The sequence below is a fragment of the Lontra canadensis genome, unplaced genomic scaffold, assembly GCF_010015895.1.
Source record: "Lontra canadensis isolate GAN:19392208 unplaced genomic scaffold, GSC_riverotter_1.0 scaffold20, whole genome shotgun sequence".
NCBI lineage: Eukaryota > Metazoa > Chordata > Mammalia > Carnivora > Mustelidae > Lontra > Lontra canadensis.
In genome coordinates, this window is record NW_022631014.1 from 13963381 (window position 1) to 13978560 (window position 15180).

Here is a 15180-nt window from a genome sequence, read left to right on the forward strand (position 1 = left end):
GATTCAGACTGTCCCTGGTTCTAATGGAAGTTTGTACAACATGTTAGAAAAATATGAAAAGGAAGGAACCAGCTGAAAAATCAGACTGGAATAAAAATCACCACCTATGTCGGATCCCCCAGTACTTTAAAGCAGTGCTCTGAACAATCACATCAGCTAAGTTATTTAACTTGTAAAGACTTCATTCAAATGACTGTTGTATGAAAGGCATTTTTTTTTAAAGATTTTATTTATTTATTTGTCAGAGAGAAAGGAGCGAGAGCGAGCACAGGCAGACAGAGTGGCAGGCAGAGGCAGAAGGAGAAGCAGGCTCCCTGCCAAGCAGGGAGTCCAATGTGGGACTCGATCCCAGGACGCTGGGATCATGACCTGAGCTGAAGGCAGCTGCTTAACCAACTGAGCCACCCAGGCATCCCTGAAAGGCATTTTTAAAAGCAAGGCTGCCCAGCATCATTCTTGAAAGTTGTGTGGGCCTTTGGATATATCGAGAAGGTTAAAGATAATTTGTTCCTTGGAACAAGTATGCCATGGATCTATTCATTTCATACCAAAAGTTAATAAACCAACTCTAATGGAGTAATTATTTGAAAGCTCCCATCCAGATCCCTTTTTCACCTATCACTATTCCCAGCATTCTTTAAAAACCGCAACCCCAACCACAGCAGACAATTATCTATGCTTCTCTGGTTTAAGGAGTAAATTAATTTTGCACGTAATTCCCCCCAAAGATCGATATGAGAGGCAATTCTATTTTATTTTTCCAGAATGGCAATAAATAGTACAAGACACGGATACGAAACCACATCTTGCTATGGTTATTATATCAAACCCTGTAAAGCTTACGTACTGGGATATTTCCAGTCCAAAAAGCAAAAGGTTTTCCAGAGGGACTTAGCCAGAACCCTGTAAAGTAACCTTTTTGCGTTGGTCTTTAATGGCTGTGCCTATCAATAGATACGTTTGTTTCCCCAAATCAGCTCCATGGGGAAAGGTGGCTGCTGATACTCTGTATACAGAGGCATTCAGAGGGAGCAAAGTCTAGTTTGCCATCCAGCAGGGGGCCTGGAAGTGACATTTGCATGTGTGTTGTAGATACCCGAGCAGTAGGTCCATTGTGGAAAAACACCCCGATACACATTACCTGATATTTGGACAAAGGTGAGTTGTTCCTGACCTAGAGGCGGGACCCAGGCTGCTGGAGGGAAAAGTGCTGAGTTCCTGTCCTAGCTCTGAGCACTCACCCACTGGGCTGCTCTTGCAGCTGTGACGTGAAGGTTTGGGGCTCCATGGGTGCTAAGCTTCCCTCCCACCTTCCTAGGCCTGTCCATAGTCTTGAGAAAACATGTCCCTGGGAGCAGCTGATGGGAGCCATTTTCTTTTCAGGAGGGCTCTCGGGCTTAACTAGAAGGCGCAATGTGGACATTGGAAAAAGAGGACAGCGGATGGGATGAAAGAGGAGACGCCATTATCCCTATCTGGACACACAAAGCTCTGCCTCCTCCCTGTGAGTGTGGGATACTTATAGCACAGAGATTCAGGGTAATAATATAAAACCTCCAAAGTCACCTACAGCATTGCCTCATTTCCCAACAAATAATCATGATTATTATCACCCAAATAATAGTAATTATTCTCACTGATAATAAATTTTAAGAAGGCAAACTCAGGTCTTATGGGGTCAGAAGCTTTTGCAATCCTTTTTTTTTTTTTAAAGATTTTATTTATTTATTTGAAAAGAGTGAGAGAAAGCATGAGAGGGGAGAGGGTCAGAGGGAGAAGCAGACTCCCCGCTTAGTGGGGAGCCCAAAGCGGGACTTGATCCCAGGACTCCAGGATCACGACCTGAGCCAAAGGTAGTTGCTTAACCAACTGAGCCACCCAGGTGCCCCAGCTTTTGCAATCTGGCGGGCCATCTTGAAGAATGATCATACACACTGATAAATATAAAATTCGGCAAGAAATGTAAAGGCATTGGCAGGGGCCCTCATAGAGCTTTCGGAAGGATCTGTGCAGCTCAGGAGCTTAGAGCGTAAGCATCTTTATGGCGAGTCTACCTCTGCTGGGCGCTGTGAATAACCTTAGAACGTAAGCTCCAGAAGGGTAGGGATATTAGTCTTCCCCTCTGCTCTCCTGTGCTCCCCCCGCCACGCCCAGACCAGGGCTCGCACACAGTGGTTGCCAAGTACTTGTTGCACAAATGAGCCAAGGGAGAATGTGCTATCTAACAGCCTATGTCCAGGAAAAAGCCTGAGTATTTTACATGTATGAGCTTATTGGATCCTTGCCATGACGCCACGAGATCATAATGGCCCACAGTCATTGTTAGTTGGCGCCAGGTGGCTCTTCTCCGTGCTTGACGGTATTAATAGAATTCTGACATGAGCCCTAAAAGGTAAGTGCTTTTAAAAAAAAAGCATTATTATTATTTTTAAAGATTTTATTTATGTATTTGACAGAGAGACATCACAAGTAGGCAGAGAGGCAGGTGGCGGGTGTGCGGGGGGAAGCAGGCTCCCTGCTGAGCAGGGATCCCAATGCAGGGCTCAATCCCAGAACCCTGGGATCATGACCTGAGCCGAAGGCCAAGACTTAACCCACTGAGCCACCCAGGGCACCCCAAGGCAAATGCTTTTATTAAGATCCTTGGTTTCCCAATGAGGAATGCAAGGCACCAGAGCAGTAAAATCAATTGCCAATGGTCACATGGTTAGAAATGGCAGAGCTGAGATTCAAAGCCACGGATTCTGGCTTCAGAATCTATGCTTCTCCCAGATGAGGCCCAGAGAGCTCCAGAGACCAGCGGTATTGAAAATAGGCCAGCTTTTGTTCATGTCTCAATTCAGTCCAAGCCTCTTGCATTTGCCGATGGTACACACACCTTGGATACCACAAATATTGACTACTCCCAGCATAGAAGACAAATGTGTCTCAGCTCAGCCCTTTCAGTCGCAGCTGAAACATGAGAGAAAAGTGAGAACTAAGTGGAAGTCACACTGTAAACCTCCTTAGAAAAGGGGTGTGGGGGGAAATGTGGGGTGTCCTCCCATTCCCAGGATGGTGCCTTCCAGGGTTCTGTCACCACCTCCCCCCACCCTCCTACTTTTAGTCCGCCAGGGCCGAGCCTGGTGAGAGGAACACTTTCCCAGTGACGTTACTTGACATAAATAGATTTTAAAATCAGATTGTAATATATTTAGGTTATGTCCCACTCCCTCCACCACCACCACCACCAAAGAAAAACCTGGCTCTGATAATATCAAGGAACTTGGATTCAAGACGTATTTATAAAGAAGAATGCCTGGGCCATCACTCCAGGAGTTACCCATTTCCTTGCATTTTGGGGAAGTTATTTAATCTTTCGTGAGCCTTTATTGGTTTCCCACTGAAAAAGTCAGTCGGGACAATACCACTGGGGGGGATGATTCTCGTTGGTTGCCCTCTGGATCTCCCCGGACCCTTTCCCATCCTGCTCTGGCACCAGGCTGCCTTGCACAGGCAATAGGGAGCCTCCACAGGTGGCTGGAGGACGGAAGCGGGGGTGATGGAGACGAGGTCAGGGTGTTATTCTTCCAGCGTCTTCCCTGCCCTGACGGTGGCAGAGGCTGGCTGCCTCAGCTTGCTAGGACAGAAAACCCCCACCCCCATTACTCAGTCTCTCCTGGCCTCCCTCCCCCAGGCCCGGGAGCAGTCACAGCACCACCTGGTCCTCACCCTGGGAACTGCACCCTCCCATGCGGTTTCCCATTCTCGTCACAACTTCATAAATAGTTCCTTTGCCTAACTCTTCCCAAAGTACCCAATCTGAGTGTGCCATCAGTTTTCAGCAGGGTCCCTGCAGTGGGGAGAAAGGGAATTTGGAAGATTGTTCCTCCTGCTGGCAGCTGAAATGAGCCAGCTTGGCCCTGGGTGGGGAGGAGAGAGGGAGGGAGTGGGTGCATAGCGGCCACAACCTCCTGCCTCCTACAGCCTAAATTCCTACCACCTGAGGCAGATGAGGCACTGGGTCTTTGGGAGAAGGATTAGTCTTAGAACCTCAGCTGAAAGACAACACTATTGGTTATTAGATAATTCTGCAAGTAACACCACATACATAAGTTCATGATTAATGGAATAACCTATCTGCTTTATTAAGTTAGCATCATTAAGATAAAAAATGTTCACGTTTTGAAATAGAAGTTAGTAACAAGTCAGTTTTTAGAAAGGAGCTTTGTAGACCCTTCCCTGACTGACCCCTCACAAAAAGCCCATCCATAAATATTTGCAAACCATCTATCTGGTAAGGGGTTAATATTTAAAATATATAAAGAACTCATACAGCTCAAGATCAAAAAAAATAATACTCCAGTTAAAAAATGGGCCTGAACAGACATTTTTCCAAAGAAGACATGCAGATGGCCAACAGGTACATGGAAAGGTGCTCAAGATTGTTCACCCTCAGGGCAAGGCACCACCAAAACCTCACACCTGTTAGGATGGCTTTTCTCAAAAAAGACAGGAAACGGTAAGTATTGGCAAAGATGTAGAGAAAGGAAACCTTTATATACTGTTGGTGAGAATATAAACATTGGTACAGCCATTATGAAAAACAGTATGGAGATTCCTCCAAACAAACAAACAAACAAACAAACAAACAAAACAAAACAAAACTTGCAAGGTCACAGCCCTGAATGCTTGACCATGCCCAGAAGAGCTATAGTGAAAACATTTTTGGGTATTTGCTACATGCCAGATGCAAGTCTCTTACCTATACTCACCAAAAAACAATTAGAAAGGAAGTACCGTTATTATTCCCATTTTTCAGATGAGGCCCTGAAAGTTTAAGCAGCATGCACAAGGTAAAAAAGTTAATAGTGGCTGTTCTGGTTCTCTATTGCCATGTAGCGAACTATCCCAACAGCCAGTGGTGGAAAATAATCACCATTTTATCATATCCGGGATTCCAAGGATCAGAAATTCAGACAGGACAGTACAAAGCTGAATTGTTTTTGCTCTATAATGTCTGGGAAGACTTGGCAGTTGGAGCTAGAATAATCTGAGAGTTCTCACGCGTGTCTGGCATCTGGGCTGAGGTATCTTCAAGGTTGGGCTCACCTAGAACGGTAGTCCAGAGTGTCTAAACATGGCCTCTTCGTGGGGCTTAGGCTTCCTCACACCTGGAGGTCTCAAGATAGTCAAAATTCTTACATGGTAGCTCCGAGCTTCAAAAGTGAGTATTCTCAGGAAAAAGGTAGAAACTATGTAACCTTTCTTGACCTGACTGTCCAAGTCACATATTATCACTTCCATGAACATTCAAAGGTAGGACATACATGAGGGGACGTAAACTCTTCTTGATAGGAGTATCAATAAATTTGGAGCTGTGTTTAAACCATCACCATAGTGGAACCCAAATTCAACCGTAGCCAAGACATCAGATGTGAGGGATGCCATCTTGGATGCTCCAGACCAGTCCATCTATCAGCGGAGCGAACTCAACTGACACAACAAAGATCAAAGAAATCACCCAGCCAAGTCTTCCTCATGGTCCACAGAATCTGGGGTTAAAAAAAAAAAAAATAGTGGTTGCTTTCAGTCGCTTAGTGTTGGGGTACTTTGTTACATAGCAATAGTCACGGGAACACATGCCTTTATTTCACGTAAATCCATATGGCAACCACTACTGCTTCCAGATTAGGAAACCAGGGGAGGAAACATTAAATAACTCAGCTGGCACTGCCCAGCTAATAACTGGGGCTATAACCCAGATCTTTCTTAGCAAGCAATCCCTGTTCCTTTACTGTCACACACTGCCTCTAGAGGGTGAGAACAAATTTGGATTAAAAAAACTGCAGAATGCTAAAGGTGCTGTGGGATGCCACCCTCATGCTTTGGTCTGGACCAGGCTTGTTCAAAGATTATTAGTTACAAAAACAAATACTTCTTCCCCATGGTTCTAGGGCTAGACTCCAGTACTCGCTTCTCTGGCTTCAGCCTCGGAAAGGTCTTAGAGAAGAGTTTGTTCTTTATACTTCCCTGGGTTTCATGAAGAACAGAAAGCAGCTGAACAGAGCAACAGGTTTATTGCCACCAGATGGGGGCAGGGGTGGGACTCTCCTTCATTTCCCTCCCACAGACTGCCCACTCCGTTGATGGCAATTCCATCCTTCCTGATGCTCAGACTGAAATCTTGGAGTCATCATAAATCCTTCTTTTTTCACACCCCAGCCAACCGACGGCAAACCCTGTTGGCTCTATTTTGAAAGTACATCCAGAATCGAACCACCTCCCACCTCCTCCTCTGCAACCACCAGCATCAAAGCCCCCATTATCGCTCTGCTGGGTTACGAGGGTCACCTCCTCACTGGTCTCCTTGCTTTCTGCCCCCTATAGTCAATTGACATGAGTGGCCCTTGTACAATCCACATCTGAATGTGCTTCTCCTCTGCTTGAAACCCTGCAGTGGCTTCTTCATCTCACTCAGAACAAATTCCAAGGTCCTCACTATGATCTAGAAGACTGGGATTTGTCCCCAGCACCACTTGGACCTCATTCCTTCTGTTTCCCTTTTTCAGCCTCATCAGCATCCTTTCTGCCCTGGGAAGCTTCTCCTTGGGGCCTTTGCTCTTGCTGTCCTCTCTGCCTATGGGGCTCCCTCTCCCACACCCTCCTGTGGTCACAAGTCCCATGATCTTTGATCTCAGATCTTTGAGGTAGGTGCTGCCATTCCCAAGAGGCCCTCTCTGGCCACCTTAGCTGAACAGCATGCACTTCTTTTCCTCTTTCCTCCATTATTTTTCTACACCTCACTGATCCCCAGTCATAATTTATTTTCTGTCTCCCTCTCTGGTATGTAAGTTCTATGGGGGTAGAGATTTTGTCTGTTTTTTTTTTTTTTTAAGATTTTATTTATTTGATCACAAGTAGGCAGAGAGGCAAGCAGAGAGAGAGAGAGAGAGAGAGAGAGAGGAGGAAGCAGGCTCCCTGCCGAGCAGAGAGCCTGATGTGGGACTCGATTCCAGGACCCTGAGATCATGACCTAAGCTGAAGGCAGAGGCTTAACCCACTGAGCCACCCAGGTGCCCCGATTTTGTCTGTTTTGTTCACTGTTTTACCCACAGCATCTGGCACAGTTCTTGGTGTGTAATTTGCACACGATTATTACCAATGTTGTTGAATGAATGGAGCCAAAAACTCTCTTGAAAAATTTGATGACAGCAAAGATCTCTGCAGGTTAATGCTGAGACATGCATAATTCTGCAGACAATTTCTGGGGGGCTCCAGGTCCCTAGAATCTGTGTAGGTTAAGAACTTCTGTTTAGATTGACGGTTTAGGGCACCTGGGTGGCTCAGTCATTAAGCATCTGCCTTTGGCTCAGGTCATGATCCTGGGATCCTGGGATCAAGCCCCACATCGGGCTCTCTGCTCTGTGGGAAGCCTGCTTCCCCCTCTCCTACTCCCCATACTTGTGTTCCCTCTCTCGCTGTGTCTCTCTCTGTCAAATAAATAAATTTTAAAACTTTTAAATAAATAGAATGACAGTTTAAATAACCAGGAAATCTAACCTCTAACTTCTAGAGAGCTGAATGCCTATCTCTAGTTAGATGCTAGTTAGACATGAGTCACTAGTTAGATTATTCATATATTGATTCAACCAATATTTACTGAGTGCCAACTATACCAAGGTCTGTGTTAACCCCTAGGGGAACAGAGATACCTGTCCTCAAGGCACTCAGTACAGAAGAAAGACCGCCAGGTGAACACCTAATTCTGACAAGGTCATTCCAACAATAGAGTATTGTACACGGTCTAATGATGGCATAAGGGAGGCCATGACTAACTCTCAAGTGGGGCAGACCCTGGGGCAGGGTCTTGAAGCCTGAATAGGAGCTGCCTGGCAGAGACTAGGAAGCAAAGGCATCCAGTTAGAGGGTCAACAAGTATCACAGTACCCACAAAGAGAAAACCATGCATTTGGCCTAAAAATTCAACTTGAGCACAACTATCTTAGTTTAGATCTCCCCCAGAAGCAGACCTGAGAGAAGAAATTGAGCATGAGTAGTCTACTTTGGCATCTGAATGGAACATGAGAAGAGAATTGGGAAGTGATAAGGGGAAGGGATGGCAGCCAATAAAGAGGGCATTATTAAATTAGTTATAGACTCTGAACATCTGAAGCTTAGTACCTCAAGGAAGCTCCAAGAAATGGTATGCAACATATTACTCAGAATTCTCCCATCCCTGGGGCACAGGAGCTGAGGTATGTATACTCTGATTCCTGAGAGCCATCCCTGAGGGCTGCTTCTCTGTTTTTTAGCTCAGTCTTCCTCCCACAGTCCAACTTTCAGCTCAGTCTTCCTCCCACAGTCCAACTTCCCTTCAAATCAATTGGGACGCCAAGGGAGGTAGGATTCTCCCAATTGTCTTGAAACAATCAGGGTCCAGCCAATGGGCTATGAGCAGAGTCAAACTCTTTCTCCCACTATGGCCATCCATAATGATGGAGGATATGATAAATGTTGGAGCTGTAACCTCAATGTCCACCCAACCCATCCTGTTATACACGTACTTATCCTTCAAATTCAAGAGCTGGTTCAAGAAGATCTAAGGAACCGTGGCATATTTTCATAGTTCCAGATGCCTGCTCATTTGAACCAGATTTGGGGAGATGACCAAGCTCCTGGTTCATTCAGTCTTCTATCTCTGGCTGCACCATACTTCATTAGCCAGTGATGGCTGGAGTCACTGATTGCTGCCTACCTCCCACAGATTTAAGTTCTCTGGTTTTGAGTTTCAGTATCTGCCTCAACCCATTTTAGGAAACATGATTCTTTCTCAGGGTGGAAAAAGGGAGTTGAGAAGGCTGAAAGGTGACAATGAAAAGCCCAGGATTGGATGATGATGGCCATTCAGGGGAGAGCACAGACCCTATCCTGTGAGGCTACTTTTGAGGAAAACAAAGCAAAGGGGTACCCTCTCCCAGTAAAAGTCACCTTGTATAAAAGGACAGTTGTTCCACTGCAGTTTTCAATTATTTCCCTCTGATGCTATCTGGCCGAAGAGAAAAAAACAAAAAACAAAAAACAAAAACATGAGTCTGCATGATGGGCTCTGGAGTGCTTTTCAGCTTAGCAGCCCAGACCAGGGGCAAAGCATAAATTGAGCAGCCCAGAAGGCCAAGCTCTAGATAAAATGAAAACTCTCGCGCTGAGACGTCAAAACAAGAAAAAAAGGCATTTGGGGCTGTGGACAGGGAAGTGAGCTTCAAAATGTCTTCCCTTTTCCCTGCCTTCAGAAAGTCGCTTGGAGAGAGTCCCAGGCTGACTCCTAGGGGTGCAGCTCTAGGGAGGAAAGGGCTAGCGGATTAGGCATACGCTTTCCAAATCAATACTCATAAAGATTTAAGTTGAATCTTTGGGGCTATATTTTGCCTGGAGTTATTTACCATCCTTAAATCTAAGTCAAACATCGCAAATAGGAATAACTACTTTCTTGTAATTGATTCACCAGCCTGACGGAGGTGAGATTTGCAACGTTGGCTTCTCTAAATTATTTATTTATTTTTTGGTTGAGGAGAGGGGTGTATGGGAAGGAAAGACTATTATGGCCACGGTTCTGAAATTTTGCTGCCTACAACGGTCATCTGGGGAGCTCTTAAAAACCCCAACATCCAGACTCTACACCAATTAAATCAGATCCCCTGTGAGTGGGACCTAGCCTCAGTAGTTTTAAAAGTTCCCCAGATAACTCCAATGTGCAACTATGTTTGAAAACCAGGGTCTTTGGGCAGTGCTTCTCAAATTCCAATGTGTACACAGGGCACCCTTTGATCTCCTTAAAATGCAGATTCTAGTTTCCCAGATGTGAGTGGGAGGCGGGGCTGAGATTGTGCGGTTCTAGGAAGTTCCCAAGTGATGCTAATGGTGCCAGTATGGGAACAACTCTTCAAGCAGCGAGATTGTCAGATGTTTCTTTAATGCAAGAAGTGACAAGCCATAGAGCAAATGGGACAGCCTTTCAGAACACACGACTTTGTGCTTAAAATCCTTCTGAAAAAGTTCTTCTTTGCTGTTAAACGCATTGCAAACAACTTAGCATGGCCTACAAAGAATCATCTGGGGAACCTCCTGAGTCATCAAGGCCGGGGTTTCATCCCATCTAGACCAATTAAATCATAGTCGCTAGGGGCAGGGCTTGGACTTTGGTGATTTAAGTTTCCCCAGGTGACTCATGTGTAGCTAGAGTTGAGGACCACCGTCCTAAGTCATCTGGCCTACTGCTTCTATGGGAATGGTTTTCTCCCCAAACCCACATGGTTGCAGGACACCTATCATTGTTGATTGGATGAGGGGATAGGCAAGGGGCTTAAACTCTTATTAATTCCCTTCCCTGGGAATTTGGGGGGAGGCAATGCAGATTCCAGCTTTGTCTGGCTGCCTGTGTTAACCCAGGAGATATGAGGTGGGAAGTTTGAACATTTTCTCCCCAGTAGACCAGGAACCAAGAAAGTTGGTCTCCTGCAGGAAAAGAAAGAGTTCAACAGTGCTTTGGACTTGGGGGTTCCAGGTCTTCCATCTTGAGGCTACACATGAAGAGAGCAGATGAGGACCCCAGTGACCACTGCCTTTGTCTCTAGAAGAGGACCAGTTTCCAGGTTAGGGGAATTTATGCAACCATCCCCTGCAACCTGGAAGGTCTAATGTGACCAACAAACCTGGAACATAGTCAACCTTTCAGGAAAACCTTTTAAAACTCAGATTAAACAGAGTATATTTGTGCTGTCAGCAATCGGCTTTCTTCCTTCCATTGTTAAGATTCATGAAAATGAGAAGACACTCTGTAAGTTTGATGAATAAGGACTCTGGGTTCTCACATTGGTTGTATTTGGAGAGGAGTCATCAGCCCTGAATTTCTGCAGCTGTGTTGACTAACTCTACACCTTCTATTGACTTTGGTGGTATAAATGTTTATCTTCTCTGTTTTCTCATCTACAAAATGGAACTAAGAGTACTGATCTGATCAGATTGCTTTGAGAAGTAACTATTAGAAGGGTTATGAATCATGATATAGATGTTGTAGAAATGCCTCTTATGAATGAGTCACCTTTCCCCAGAGCATTGCTGTAGAAGAATGAAAGAGACCTTTGGAGAAGGTTTGTTGAAATCCCAGCCTCTGTGATCTTGGGCAAACTACTTAACCACTCTGAGCCTCAGCTTGCTCATTGCAGATACTGGCTCATAACACCTATTTGCAGAACCTTGTGGGGAATGTATGAGATAGTGTGTGAAGACTGGATATATAGTAGAAGCTTAGAGACCTGTTTCCTTCCCTCCATGACCTCACTCTTTACCAAGAGTAGACCTTTGGTTTATTAGGATATATTAACTACCCATCCTTCCCCAAGTAACTGTGGTTAAAATCAGATAAAGTCTTTCTCCTGTAACAACCTGAGCATGGGCAATCCAGGCTGATATGATAGTGGGCACACAGTCTCCTTCTATCTTGTCCTGACATCCTCAACATGCGACTTCCATCCTGTAGTTTAAGATGCTGATTTCCAGCTAGCAGCAAGGAGAGAGGGGGCAATAGGAGCAAGCCTTTTTCCTTTGAGGCCATGACCTGCAATTTTCACTCCCATTTCACTGGGCTGAATGTGGGGTGGAATGCAAACTCAGGAGCTCCACTTTTGGGGCTGCAGTCCCAGCTCTAGCACTTGCTTTCCCTGTGGTCTTGTTCAGTCACATAGTCTTTGAACCTCTGTTTCCTAACACTACCTGTGATTGTGAGTGCCCTGTCACATATAAGAGGGTAAGCTATTATTTTTATTGTTTAGCCACTTGGCTATATCTAACTGTGAGGGAGGCTGGGAAATGTCCTTTAGCAGGTGGCTGTGCACCCAGCTAACACTCTGAAGCTCTGTTAGTAGAGGAAAGAGGGGAGAGGGGACATTTGGAGACAACTTGAGTCTCTATTATGTAAGAGTTGCCAAAATAACAAAAAGGACTACAGGTGAAAAGTAACTGAGATTTCTAATGTGGATCTAAAAACAGCTATGTAAACTCCTCGTGCAATGGAATGGCTATGATCCATTACAGAGATGGAAACAATATTAAACATAACAACGCGTGAGGCTCTGTGCCATGCTGCGTCTCTGTCATCCATGGTGGCCTGTTGACAGGTCCCATATTACTCTGGTTTTATGAAAAGTACCACTCCTTTTTACTCCATTCTCTCCTCAGATTTTGTGGAGGGCTTCAGGCTAGGTGTCCATGGTGGACTCCATCTTCGCGGCACTGCCATCATTCTCTCACGTTTATGATATGTTTTGAGGATTCTGCAGGCAAGGCACCAGAATCCCCCACTCCGAAGAGCACAGATGCACTGCTCCTTCTCCAGCAGCCCCCACCTCTGAGCATGCCAGAAGTGGCTTGGTCACACATTCACCAGGCCAAGGGAGGGGAGGAGCCAGAGTGCAGTTTGTCATCCAGCAATACATTTGATGCTACTAGGACTTTAGCTTGTATGAAGGAGGCAGAGCTATCCAGGCTCAGAGCCCCTCTCTCATCCCCCAAAGCAAGCACATGCCTGGGCCAAAGGGACAGTTACTAACTTTTGAGCAAAGCAGATCCGACCACAGGCATTAAAAACCCAACAAGGTGATATTTGGCATTGTAGAAGTGATAGAATTTCTAGAGCAAACCTACCATACAGTTTACATTTTATTGGCCCGTGAGTCTTCAAGAATGTATCTCTTTGTACAAACCTGGTGTTTTTTGGTGCTTCTTGGACTCTAGGTAGCTAGGGTTTGTCTACCTTTACATTTCTCCGCTCCATCATCTCTCCTCAAATAGTTAATCATCAATAAGCAAACTCTCCAATTAATTCTTTCTAAAGCAGAACCACTTAGTAAGCAAATATCTACTCTCTAAATTCTGTGCTTTTTAAAAACATGTATTTATTTGAGAGAGCATGCCTGTGCTGGAGCAGGATGAGGGGCAGAGGGAGAGGGAGAGAATCTCAAGCCAACTCCCCACCTTTCACAGAGCCCCATGCGGGGCTCCATCTCATGACCCCGAGATCGTGACTTGAGCTGAAATCAAGAGTTGAATGCTCAAATGACTGAGCCACCCAGGCGTCCCAACCTAAATTCCTTGCTTAATGTGTTCCTCTCATAATCTTCTGGTGAGACACATTATGGGTATAATTGCTCTGCTTTTCATCTCTGCTGTCTAATTTTTTCAGTGCAATTCTGCCTTCACTTTGGAAGATTCCTGGCACTTCTTTGGGTGTAGTCGACTTTGAAAGGGCAGGTCTTTGCTCATCCAATATCTTGGGCAGAAGAATTTGCACATGGGTGCCTAATTAATGCTAATGTATAAAGGGCATTAGGACCTTTAAATTCACCTCTGTTTCAAATTGTTACAATCGCTTAGAATTTTTTCAGTCCTACAAATCAAGCCTGTAGGTTTTGGCCTGTGGAATCTTTTTTTTTTTTTAAGATTTTATTTATTTGACCGACAGAGATCACAATCAGGCAGAGAGAGAGGAAGGGAAGCAGGCTCCCCGCCGAGCAAAGAGCCCCATGCAGGGCTCGACCCCAGGACCCTGGGATCATGACCTGAGCCAAAGGCAGAGGCCTTAACCCACCGAGCCACCCTGCTCCCCCTGGCCCTTGTAATCCTGACAAGGTGTTATTAACAAGCACAAGATACTTGTAGCAGCTGCTGTCTTCCCATTTCCCACCATTCTCTGGAACTTCTGAGGCAGCTTCTCCGAACTCGGCGGATCTTCTCTCTGAAACCAACGTCCATGTCTCCTGGGCCTCATCCTCAGGCACAGTTCACTGGTGGGTTTCCGTCTGCTCGTGATCCATGCTGTCTGTTTCCTTGTTTGAATGTGATAAACAGGCTCCCGCGCGATGCGTTGCAGGAAAGCTGGCCCTTCCTCCAAAAAACCTGTTATTTTCCACTCTGCAGTCTGGCATGGGGGTCAGCCAGGCTGCCTTCAGGGAGGACTTAATGGATACCCACCCCTCCACCCCCCCCTTACTGAGTTTTGGTTTTGCGAATATAGTGTATGTATCATCGATTTAATTTTCTACTGGGTAATAAAAGAAATTGCTAAAAAAGTAAAGAATCTGCAGACCAAAGGAGCTTCAAGTATCTGATCTTGACTTTATTCGCCCCCTAAGAAGATTATATATACACACGCACGCACACACGCGCACGCACACACACGCACACAGCCCTGCACCTCTCCGTGTCTCACACAGGAGTGGGTATAGTCTGACCTCCAGATGCATAAATGCTCATTGAGGGCATTTCTCCATAGCTTCCCCTTTGCCACATGCAGTTTGATAGATGCTTTTTGACCAAATAGAGAAGGAGCAGGAAGAACCCATTGTTCTCTATCCTGGAAGGCCTGGAGGACTCCCAACTACCTCTAGCCACCTCTCTCAGCAAACACACAGGTCCAGTGCTTCCTGATGGGGGGTGGGGGGAGTTGCATCTCTGCTTCTGGAATTTCCTTCTGTATCCCCTTATTCTTTGCTTAGCTAAATTTCAAGGGTCCTAACAAATAGCTAAAATGTGTGCTCTTTGAGGAAAATGTCTCTGGGCCCCAGTCTGACTTTGCTGTCCTCCTCCTGTGCTGGTTGCCCCCCCGGGCCTATCCCTGGCCTGATGGGGATCCCACCCTGCTTACTCCCCGGCTCCTGATGACATAGTCACTAAGGGAAGGGACAGTGTCTTACTGAACTGTGTAATGCACTAGTACATGGCGACTCATAGACAGTGGATGAATATTTCTTGAGCCCAAAACACAGCCAGAATCTTTGGGGGAGCCCATCTTTCTCATTGAGATCAAAACCCCTAAGTGTTTTTTGTTTTTTTTTTAATCAATGACTTCACAGAATTATTTAAGGAGCTGAGTCAGTGAAGGACACAAAATAGGCCAATAATAAGTTAGTGACTATTTAGTTATTACTCTTATCTTCCAGGAACCCCTACTTCTAAATAAGCTGAGTCTTAGCATCCTTTTACCTTCTCCCAATCTTAACCTTCTTTGGCTTCAGAATACCCTCTTCTGCCCTGAGCACCATTCCATTTATTTCACATTTCACTCACCATTCTCCTTGGAGTTCCCTCTAGCGACTCTGTTCTTAGAGTCACCCTCTCTACTTAAACTCTGAATGCCCCAGGCCT